Source organism: Castor canadensis, chromosome 4 (assembly GCF_047511655.1).
Source record: "Castor canadensis chromosome 4, mCasCan1.hap1v2, whole genome shotgun sequence".
Lineage (NCBI taxonomy): Eukaryota > Metazoa > Chordata > Mammalia > Rodentia > Castoridae > Castor > Castor canadensis.
The window spans coordinates 6,737,424-6,748,750 of record NC_133389.1 but is presented as its reverse complement, the minus strand read 5'-3'; the positions used below and the strand labels follow the sequence as shown (position 1 = coordinate 6,748,750).

The following is an 11,327-nucleotide window of genomic DNA, read 5'->3' as shown; positions in this document are numbered from 1 at the left end:
TTTTGTGTACCCATGTGTTACAACCCATGTTGATTCACCTCTAAGTGATCTTTACATTGGTTCCTGATCCCCTGCTCATGACAGCCTTTAATTTTAAGGTTCCTGTATGAATTCCTCTGGAGTAGGGACATAAAACACTTTTATGTTTTGAGTTTTCTACCTATTCCTATATCTCCCGTATATGCTCTCCCCTTGTCATGTGATCCAAGTCCAACCACATTGCTGCATTTGCCCTAGATCTAAAGTCCACATATGAGGGAGAACATATGATTTTTGGTCTTCTGAGACTGGCTGAGCTTGCTCAGAATGATGTTCTCCAGTTCCGTCTAATGGCAAGTTTATTATGAATGCTCTAACATCACCTGTGAAGAATGAGGGAGCAGGAGTCTGTTTTAAGCCCACAACTCTCCTGAGTCTAAAAGTATTCAATAACTTACTCAGCTTGAACAATTTATTATTTGAAACCTACTCCATAAGGTGACAAGATGAAATTATTCAGTCAATATTGCAGTGTTGGCTTTTGTCATGGACATATTTAATAAAAAACACTGAATGACCCATTTATCATATAGTTACCATTTTATACATTGCCTTTGGTAACAACGTCTGGATTTTTTTCCCTTGGTGTTAAGAACACTAATTAATTCATGACTATAATATATCATCTACAATAAATGTCCCCAGAGTTCTAACAGGTTTAAAAACTGGCCAAATATATACCCACTAATAACATTTATCTTTGTACTTGGGGACATTATGAGTGATAATATAAGAATTGTCCAATAGGAAGTGTGTATAGAACGATTTTGTCAGTATTTGTTCTTCAGTGTGGGCACCCAGCTGTGTGTTTACCATTCTTTTGAAGGTCTCTTATATTCACAACACTACCTCACAGGGAAGTTCCTTCCAAGTCTTAAGTTATATATGTGACACAGAAATACGTTGGCTTACAAGCCTAGGTGTCCCTGTTCCTCAAGCTCTCTGCATTTTGAAAAAAAGTAAAATTTACCTTGCAGATCTGTTTTCATTGTTTAAATCAGTGCACATACCTTTCTGTTTTCATTGTTTAAATCAGCATGCAAACCTTTCTGTTTTCTTGAATATAGCTATTATTTAATTCCAGTATTAAGACAGGACACTATAATTTTTCAAATCCGTGCATGTCACTTATATATACAGTCCTTTTATTTTCAGACAGAATCTGACTAGTAATGTCTTCAGGTAGGAAATAAAAATTGTTCAAAGTTTCACCAGTATATTTGCTTTCAAATTTTGAACACAGCCAAATATTTTAACTATTCTGGCAAGAAAAACTTTAAACTGCATAAATATCTTCATAGAAGATTTCAAACAAGTGCTAATATGTTAAGATATAAAATGATTGAAGTTATTCAGCCTTTGTAAATCACATGTCACAAGATAGTCACTGCAAATAAGGTCAAAATTTTGAGTATGTAAGTACATATTTTTAGTGTTTCATTTTTCAGAATGTTTTTATTTCCTTTGCCCACAAACCATGAATGGGCCCTTGTTGTTCATGTTGGTTCTTTTGACACATGCTTCTTGAGCCTTAGTTTTAAGATAAATTCTCAGGACTTCATAGGAAAAATTTTCAGGACTTATGTCCTAAGATTCAGTGATGTACCAGGTAGGGGACGTCCTAGAGGTTACACATAAGAATGGTCTTCACATAGTGTAATTAGCAAGCCACAAAGAAACCAACATGTCATCTCTAGAAAACTGATATAGTCATCACATTTTAAGAATTTTCTCAACTTTGGTGCTGCTTCCTGAAGTTCACTGCAAAACTGTAAAAAAAATCCTGCTGAATAACAAACGAACACCCAAACAACAAAAAAGACAAGAATGAAAACTAGTCATGTTAAAGTGAGGGAAAATAAAAGAAAGAAGTAGAAGGTGAATATGGTTGATGCATTTTCCATACAAGAATGAATATAGAATGTTTAAGCTTGTTGAAATCACTATAAGAAGGGGACTAAGGGAGAAAGGAGACAAATGGAGAGATTGAAACAATTTGGTTTATAGTACATATATATATGGAAATGTCAAGAAACTCCCTGTATAGCTATCTTAAACAACAAAAATATCTTTTTTCAAAAACAGAGAAGAGGAAGGTAAAACAGATCCTGTTTGAGGTTTGGTACCAGTGAGAGGGAGAGGATATAAGAAAAGGGTGTAGGAGGGTAAATAAAGTGGAAATATTGTATGCTCATGTAAGAGTATATAAATAAAAATAAAACCTGTTGAAATGGTTCTAAGAATGTACAGAAAGGAGATAATGGAGAGTGATGGAGGGATGAACTTAGCTAAGATATATTGTAAGCACTTTTGTAAATCTCACGATGAACTCCCAGTACAATAATATGATACTAAAAAAGAAGAAAAAAAATTTCATAAAAAGTATAATAAAATATAAACAGGTGTAAACAATAAGACAAAATTATAAATAAAAATAAGGTTGGTGCTACTTAGTTTGACTAGAGAATCAGAGAAAGCCTGTGGTCACAGTGAAGATGAGGCAGGACTCGCACCAAGGTGATGGTGAATATCAGAGAGTGGGGCTTTACTGCCTATGATTTCCATATGTAAGATATCAGGTCATAATTAATGATGCCAACTGGGATTTTGGAAAAACTGAACGACAGGTACTGATAGAGAACAATACTGCATGCTACCAAAGTCATTTTAAAAAGTGGATCATATTTTGTTTTGCTTTCATGTTTCTTTCCATATTAACTATAATCTTCTTGGTTTGGAAATTGACTATTTATTGTAATAAGTTGGAGTAACTTGGAGATGCTAAGGATTTGAAATAACTTTTTAAAATGAATTTCTAGTTTAAAGGCACATTTTCACTATCTGTATTTCTCTGAATCTACAAAGGCAAGAATAGTTTTGTTATCAAATGCATACAAGCATCTCAGCCTCATTCTTTTTGGATTTTGTAGAAGGAAATCAATAAAAAGATAAATAAAAAGTCAAACTATCCTGCCATCAAGATGAAGCATTGCTTTCTTTTAGTGAATATTTAAGTTGTGGCAGAAAATGGATCATAAAAGTTTTAGTGTATTATTTATATGGAGGCAGCTTTCCTGTCTCATAAACTCTTACTCCGTCTGCCCTGAGTGCACTGGGAAACAAGGCATCCTCTAAGAGGCACTAAGAGGCATTGAGGAAAAGTGCCTACTGATTCACACAAACTTTCTGACTTGAGTCCCCCGTTAAGCTTTGGCCTGCGCCTTGTTTTTCTGATTGAATTGGTTTGGGGATGGCTCCCAATTTTTGACTTGTCAGTGAGCTTTAGCATTGTCTAACAAACCTATATGCATTGATTGTGTCACTGTAGCTGCAGCTACGTGCTGTGAAATAGCATTGAGGTCTAGCCTGTGTCCACTCAGGTCCTTAGTCATTTGGTCGAATGATTTTGCAACAAACACTAACTCATTTCAAAATCCATCCTTGTCATTACAAGTTAGCCTGTCAGAAACTAGAAACGCTATCATTAGTGAAGTGGAAATAGTGGTAATGTATTATGCAATTTTCACCTGCCATCTTATATTCTTAAATGCCAGTTGTGTCAGAATGACTAAAACCACACCCACCCATTTACCATGGTCTTTTCATTCCTCAGAGTTTGAGATTTAAAACAATTGAACAAACAAGGGCGAAGTCCTGGCAGTTGCTGAGAAGGCCTGGGTGTAGTACGGCTTTCTCCCCTGTCCACTAAAACCTCATGTCCTTCACCATGGACTTGCAGTGCCACTCTGGTAGCAAGGTGTACAGTAAAGTTGTGGCCTCCTCCAGCAATGACCCGTGTTTTGGAAAAACCATCTGGGATCCTACTAATGCAAGCCCTGCCTGAAGTTCACAAACATGAGGGGAGCTTCCTTGCACACACTCAGTGGAAGAAGCATCAGACCAATTCTACCAGGCAAGCAGCCAAGTTTGCCAAGAAGGCCAAAAAGGGCAAGGAGGCTCCTGCCCAGCTAGCACCAGTGAATACCACGATGGAGGTGAAGAAATTTGTGAAGGCGACAAAGTGACCAAGCAGAGAGACACATAGATAGGTCAGCTGAGCCACCTGTTCCACATCAATTTTCCTAAGGTCACTAAGGACATCATCCTCCCCACCACTTCATGTCTGCCTACCAACAGAGGATTGAGTCCCTGGACGAGTGCAGGCATTCCCTGCTGATGGCTGCTGAACCCTGTGAGACCATCACCTTCAAGGTGCTCAGCAATGAGATCAATAAGGCTGAAGGGAAGTTCTGGACCCACTGAACCAAGAAAACTAAGCAGTTTTTCTTCCAGTTCCACTTCAAGATAGAGAAGCCTCCAGTGACACTCAGCCTCCCAGCTGGACACCCCAGGAATGAAGCAATGATGAATGGTTTGCCTTCTGGCCTTCACTTACCACTAGAGTTTGCCTCCACCCTCACCAGGAGGCCTGACCCTACCTCCCATGCCCCCCACAGGGCCTGCACCCTCAGGGCCACATGGACCTCCTCAGCTGCCCCTGCCAGCTCCAGGGTTCCACTCTCCCTGTCCCACTGGTCCATCCTACCAACATCTAGGGTCTACCAGATGGCTGGAGAGGTCTACCCTCCAGGCTGTGAGTTCACACCCAAACTCCACTGGTAAACCCCCTCCACATCTGGGGTTCAACCCCCTGCAACAGGCGTCTACAGGCCTGTCCCAGGGGTCCACCCACCAGCACCAGGAGTCTACTCTCTGCTCTAGGAGTCCACTATCTCTCATGGGCTGAGGTTCATCCCCAAGCCCCTGTGGTATACCCACCTTCTCCTGCAGGTCACCTCCCAGGCTCATGGGATCCATCCACTAGCCACTGAAATCCACCAGCATGGAGCAGGCAAGTGTCCCAGCCTCTGGAGTCCATCCATCTGCTCTAGGGATGCATCCTCAGCTTCCTGGAGTTTATCCCTCAAATCCTGGGGTATGCCCCCAACTCCCATTTTCCCATGCTAAGATACCACTGCCCCTCTGAAAGCCCTGGAAACATTCTGCCCCCTCCAGCAACCAACTGAAAAGCTGGTCTCCAATATTTGTGGTTCTCTGGAGTTTACCACAGAAGTGTAGCTAGCTTTTGTATTTTGTGTTGTCCTTAGAGGCCAGTAAACAGTCTCTACCATGGGTACAAAAAAAAAGCAAAAAATAGACCTTGCCTGGGATGCAGGTGATGCAGCTCAGAGACAGAACATGGTACTGTGAAAGGCCTTGGGTTCCATCCCATTACACACACACACACACACACACACACACACACCATGTACTCCACTGGAAAGATTGAACAAAAAGCTGAACAAAAACCAGTATGAAATATTGTCATAGAAGCCTGTTCCATGAGAGCTCTTGATTAATGATATTTTAGTAATGAAAGATTAGTCAAATTCTTAAAGACACATGTGAAAGTTACCATAAAAACTAGATGTTTTTAAATGGTGTGTAATTTAGATAGTGATTCCTCTTACTGGAACATTAAACAGAACTCTGCTGTTTCCTGTAAAACCAATATGAAACTGTTCTTTTTCAGGGATTAGATATGTAAACAGGTATATAGATTGATAGACAGAGGGTGATGTCATGAGAGCTCCTTGAATTATGAAAAGAATTACTTCTTATAATTATCTACATAATTTATCAATTAACTATTTAAATTGCAAGTGTCTAGTTTATTGAAGCTGTAATTCACATTTTATATGGTTTTTCAAAAAGAGAAGAAACCAAAACATGAAAAATGAAACAAATGTATTTGTTCTTATTGATTTGAATCAAAGACAGGTGTATTTGTACCTTTAATGTGTTTTGTAATAGACATACACGTTCAAGGTTTTTTCTCAATGTTGATAGCACACTACTGAACTGTCATTAACTGTTATATTCCTAGCAGTCTTTTGTCAAGTTACATTCAAGGGCTACTTGATAAAAGATAGCTAGTAAGGGTGACCCATGAGGAACCAGGGAAAACTTACTATTTCCTGTCTGCCAAGGAGAGGAACACAGCTAGGGTGAGGTGATGTGAAGAGAGAGTTGCTATGCTTTCACCTTTCCTGATTATCCTTTTCTTACTTAAGAATGACTGCTTCAGAAAGTTCAGAAACTTTCAAGGGAGAATGCTTTCATGTTGATGCAAAGGTATTAAAAATTTTGGAAAGGGAAACATTTTGCCATCTTTGTCTCAGGGCTTCATCGTAAATCCACAGGCACAAAAAAATATGAACTACAATTCAGTTCACAATTTTAAAGTGTTTTGAGGAAGGTGAAAGAATTAATAAATCTTCATGACATTTTTGGAAGTATATAATCTATTCCTTGTAAACAAAATTTATGATTCAGTTACTGACACTTCCATGCCTGCTTGTCCTTTTCCTTCCTTAATTCTTTTCTTCCTCATTTTGGTTATTGTCTGTCTGGGAGAAAAGCAGACATGTTTAAAAGATCAAATTCAAGGAATTGATTTCATTGCTGGAAAGGATCAATGACTAAGAGGTTTTAACTAGAAGAGCACTATATATAAAAAAAGATTTGTCATTTGTTTGTGAGAATGCGTTGAAAGTAAAAAAGTAAATTCAGGGTCCCTGAGGAAAATAATGTTCTGCCTTTTCAGTTATATGTCTGTTCAGTCACACAGTAAACATCTGTTGATCACTACCTATGGCTAATCTGGCCAAGCAGCTGATCATGTGAAGATGCTCAGGTCCCTACATTGTCCAGTGAAGGTGATAAACAGTCAATGATCACCTAACATTACTGATGAGAGGGCTACACAGCAGAAAATGGGGGCACAGAGGAGAAGTGCATTTCAGATGGACATTGCTGCCAATATTGTCCCATGGAAAATATTTCATCAAGACATTTTTGTAAATTTGATTCTCCCCAAATAAACTATTAGTGACTTACAATGTGAATTTTTGAAAATCTGCTTCTTACTATTTTTTATAGACACATTCTTTAGCGCTAATAATGAATATTTTAAGGATGTAAAAAATTGGGCCAAACTGGTTTTGTTTCAAAAGAATTTTCTTATATTTTAATCAATTATTCTGAAATGGATATGTAATCAAAGGAGCCTTTCACAGTCTTGAAATGTGGTCATGGGTGGTTAGCATTTGGGAATTTTGAAAAGACTGATGATAAAATTTTAAAGACATATTTCCTTTAAATGGTAATGTCCAGTGTTAGGAAAGTATGAGAAGATAGATAATAATTGAATATGTAGCTTAGTAAAGCATATGTGGGCAAACTCATTTACATATTAAGAAGTCTGAGAAAGTCCAAGTTGGAAATTGATTGCATGCATTATGTATACCCACCCCAAAGAGCCTTGTGAAGATTGTATGGAGATAGCCTATAGAAACAGGACATTATAAAGTCTTATCATATTTGGGGAGCATGTTTATGTAAGGGCATATGCAGTTTTCTGTGTTTTGTTAAAGTTGGTTGTCAGTTTGTATACAAACACATACAAATTAGAAATCATGTATGTAAGTGGAAAGACTCATATCATTTGTGATAATGGATATCTGATAACCTCAGGAATCAGTCCAGAAAATCAGGATTTGATAGATGACTGACATTTCCTTAATTTTTACCCATTTATGACTGCACCAGTTATTACAACCCAACTGTGCACCACCAACTAAGGACATATGAGACCCACTTGCAGTATTTTTTCTTCACTACAGAGTCTTTACTAATAACCATTGGAGTGGAGCAAAATATTTGTAGGTTTATGTTGAGAAAAGCAACACCCATACCCCATAGATTAGTAAATCACATTGCATTCTTACTATCCTGTGAAGAATATTAATCCAATGTTAAGGTCAGTATTCAACACAAAGGCGAATGGTAAAGTCAGTTTTCAGACAAGCTGTAATCAGAGGGTGTTGGCATGGGGAAGTTGAATGCAGAATAACCAGAAACAAGGAATAACATGCAGTTGGGTAGGGAGAATGTTTGCATTTCTCTGGTGAGCCCCATGTTGCAGTGAGGGCTAAAAATAGCTATGCTTCCAAAGGTGAAACTTGACCATTCTCGGCATATAGACATGCTTAACATGTTTCAGCCATGTATTATATAGTAATGATCTATTAGAATTTATTTCCCACAATTATGTCAAAAGATCTGAAAGTGAAATTGGGATATGAGATTAGCCTGAAGACATTATGTCTTGAGATTCTAGGTGGTCATTCTGTTCATAGTCAGATGGTGCTGGCTTTGGACCTACTTTTGGCTTCTCTATTAGATTTGAGGCACATCCCCGACAAAGAACTTGACACTCTACACTAAATCTGCCCCTATATAGAAAAAAGAAACAAGATTGAAGTAGATCTACTGAGACAGATTCTACCAAACTATAATCCAAAGTTATCAAATACTTCTTGAGATCAAAAATAAAAAAAGAATTCAGACCTATTATTGAGGAACTCAAATCCAAAGTTCTTTCAAACTATGCCATTAAGGAAACCAAGTGGATGAGAAAATGTTTTTTAAAGACCTCAATGCCACCCCAAAATTGTTATTTCTGGCTTCCATAGTACCTGACTTCAATAAAACCTTGTTAGCAACTCTAATAGAAAACCACTGGCTTCACGGTAGTGGCTCTTTACTCTAATTTTTCAATGTAACTCTGGATCCAATAGCCTGGGATTCCCCAAATTCCTCATATTCCTTAACTCCTAATCAAGGCTTAACATGTCTACGTTTTCCTTTGCTTTCAATTATGATACATTATTTTGATGAGCTCCTGATTTATTTAAAAAACATAAACTTCTAAACATGATTCTTTTTGCTTGGGTTTAGACTTCAGGAGTGTTACAAGCAATGGGTTAAGGAGGCTTTTCATACCATTTTTCTAAATCTAATCATTTTTCTTGACTTTTAAACAGAACTTTTTGTCTATTGAAATATACATCAGCAGAAAACTTCACATTAACATTGTATGTATAAACCTTATCAGGGACTATTAATAACAGGTATAAACAGGTGACCTAAGGGGAGGTCACTAATAGGAGAGGAAGGCTAAAAGAAGGAAGTTAAGAAGGTGAATATAGTTGATTTAATCTTTATGCAAGAAAGAATATGGAATTTTTAAACCTGTTGAAACCACCATAAGAAGGGGACTAAGGAGAAAAATAGTTGGGATGAGTTAATTCAGTTTATAATACATATATACATGGAAATGTCACAAGGAAATTCCCTACAGAGCTATTTTAAATAAACAAAAATGTCTTTTTTCAAAAACAGAGAACAGGATAGTAAAAAGCAGGTCCTGTCTGGGTTGTTAGTACCAGTGGGGGGGGGGGGAGGATATAAGGAAAGGGTATAGGAGGGAAAATATGGTAGAAATACTGTGCAAACATGTATGTAAATGAAAAAATGAGACTTGTTGAAACTATTCCAGGAATGGGGGTTAGGAGGATGAAGGAGAATGATGAGGGGGTGAATTCAACTATGACATATTATGAGAAATTTTGTAAATGTCACAATGTACCCCCAGTATAGCAATAATATGATAAAATAAAAAGAACAAGTATAACAAGGCATGTCTGAGAAAAAAAATCCTGGGTTCTTGCTGCACAACTAAAGAAGATGTATAGAATTCTACACAATTGGAAAGCAACTCCAGTTGGAGGCTTCAAACAGTGGCTTTGAATATTCCTCTAAAACCAGGTGATCTTTAGAAGCTGACCCTCAAACTTCATATCAAGCAGAAGATTCCCAAGACTTTGGGCCAATACCCTATTTATCACATCCTTTTTAGCAACAAAATTCTCAAATAGATCACTGGCTGTTGTTCATTTGCAATGACTCTTTATCTCTTTTTATTATTATAATTGTTAGGTCAGAATAGTACTAGTTAATAGCATTTTGATACTGAACAGTATCTCTGCCTAAATCTTACTTCATCACTAGATTCCAATAAAAAGCCATCATTCTCATCAAATGAAATATGGGAATTTTGTAGTCAATGACATTTCCTCTTGCATCTACATGGACAAATGGCCTTTAACAATTGAACTTGTAACTTTCTACTGCTCCTTACTCCCAGAAAAATAGTGATTACAATCTAGTGACCATACACTGTGTAGTTCTAAATATGAATTCAACATCCATTTGAGGATAATGGATCAATCCCTTGCCACATGTAAAACACTGATGGAAAATCAATCTCTTGTCACATAAAAAATGCTACTATGTAATTAAGGCCTCATTCTGCCTTTCATGTGTTGCAGAAGAGTAACATAGTGTTTGTTTTGCGAATAGGGTTGTGAAATGTGTCTGTACACTTAGCCCATAATACAGTAAACTCCAAGGCTAGAAATTCTGACAAAGAAATGCGCTGCAAAATGAGGTCTCACCTTGATTACTCAGACACTCCTTGGATGAACTACTGAGGGAACACTGCTAATGAAGGAATTTGGCCAGCAGGAAGGACCGTACAGATAGTGATATATTATTAATGATTCTTGTTTCCTTGAATGGGGCACATATCTGTTTCAGCACATGAGGAGCAATGCTTCCCACATTGTTCTGGCTATTCTCTTTGACATCTGTGACATCGCTTATATTTCTTGCTATACTTGGACAGATTCAGCTATACATTGAAGGAAAAAGCTACTTGGCTCTCTAAGGTCAATCCTTATGGTTTTGGGAATTCTTCTCTTGGCCTGAGCTGAAAAACTGAGGTTCATAGTTCTGATGGATATTGCTTTGCATCATAAATGATTCTTGTTTTTATCATAGTAGTCTTGATACAGGACCACTATTTCTAGTGCAGATTCTTAAATGCTTCCATGTCACCAGTTTCTCATCATTTGTCACATGGTGGCTTGACACTGAAAAGGTCAGTAAGAGCTCATGCTACAAGTAACCATGGCAACAACTAAACATTCCTGAGATGGAAGCCTGGATCTTTAACATTCCCTGAATCAGTGAATCTTCTGCAAATGAGAAGATTGACAGGCAAAATATAAATGGTAACTGACAATAAGACCCTGACCCCCTGTCTGTGCAGCAGTTTGTCTGGGACTGTGAGGACTTCCACAGTGGCTATCACTTCCAAATTCCAATCCAGGAAGTCGATGATATTTTGCAAACAAATCATGCAGAAAAAGCCCCTCCTTCTCATGGCAATGGCCTCTAATCAGATCATACCTCATTTTCTCACTTTGTCACTGTTAGTCAGTTTTCTGTCCCTATAAAAAAAATACCTGAGCGAAACACCTTAAAGGAAGAAAGATCTATTTTGGCTCACACTTTTCAGAGTATTTAGTCCACCATCGGCT

General features: G+C 37.7%; 1 pseudogene; it reads left to right on the top strand.

Moving 5' to 3' along the window:
* Positions 1–3,840: 3,840 nt before the first annotated feature.
* On the top strand, positions 3,841–5,066 carry LOC109678759 (uncharacterized; annotated as a pseudogene).
* Positions 5,067–11,327: the final 6,261 nt, after the last annotated feature.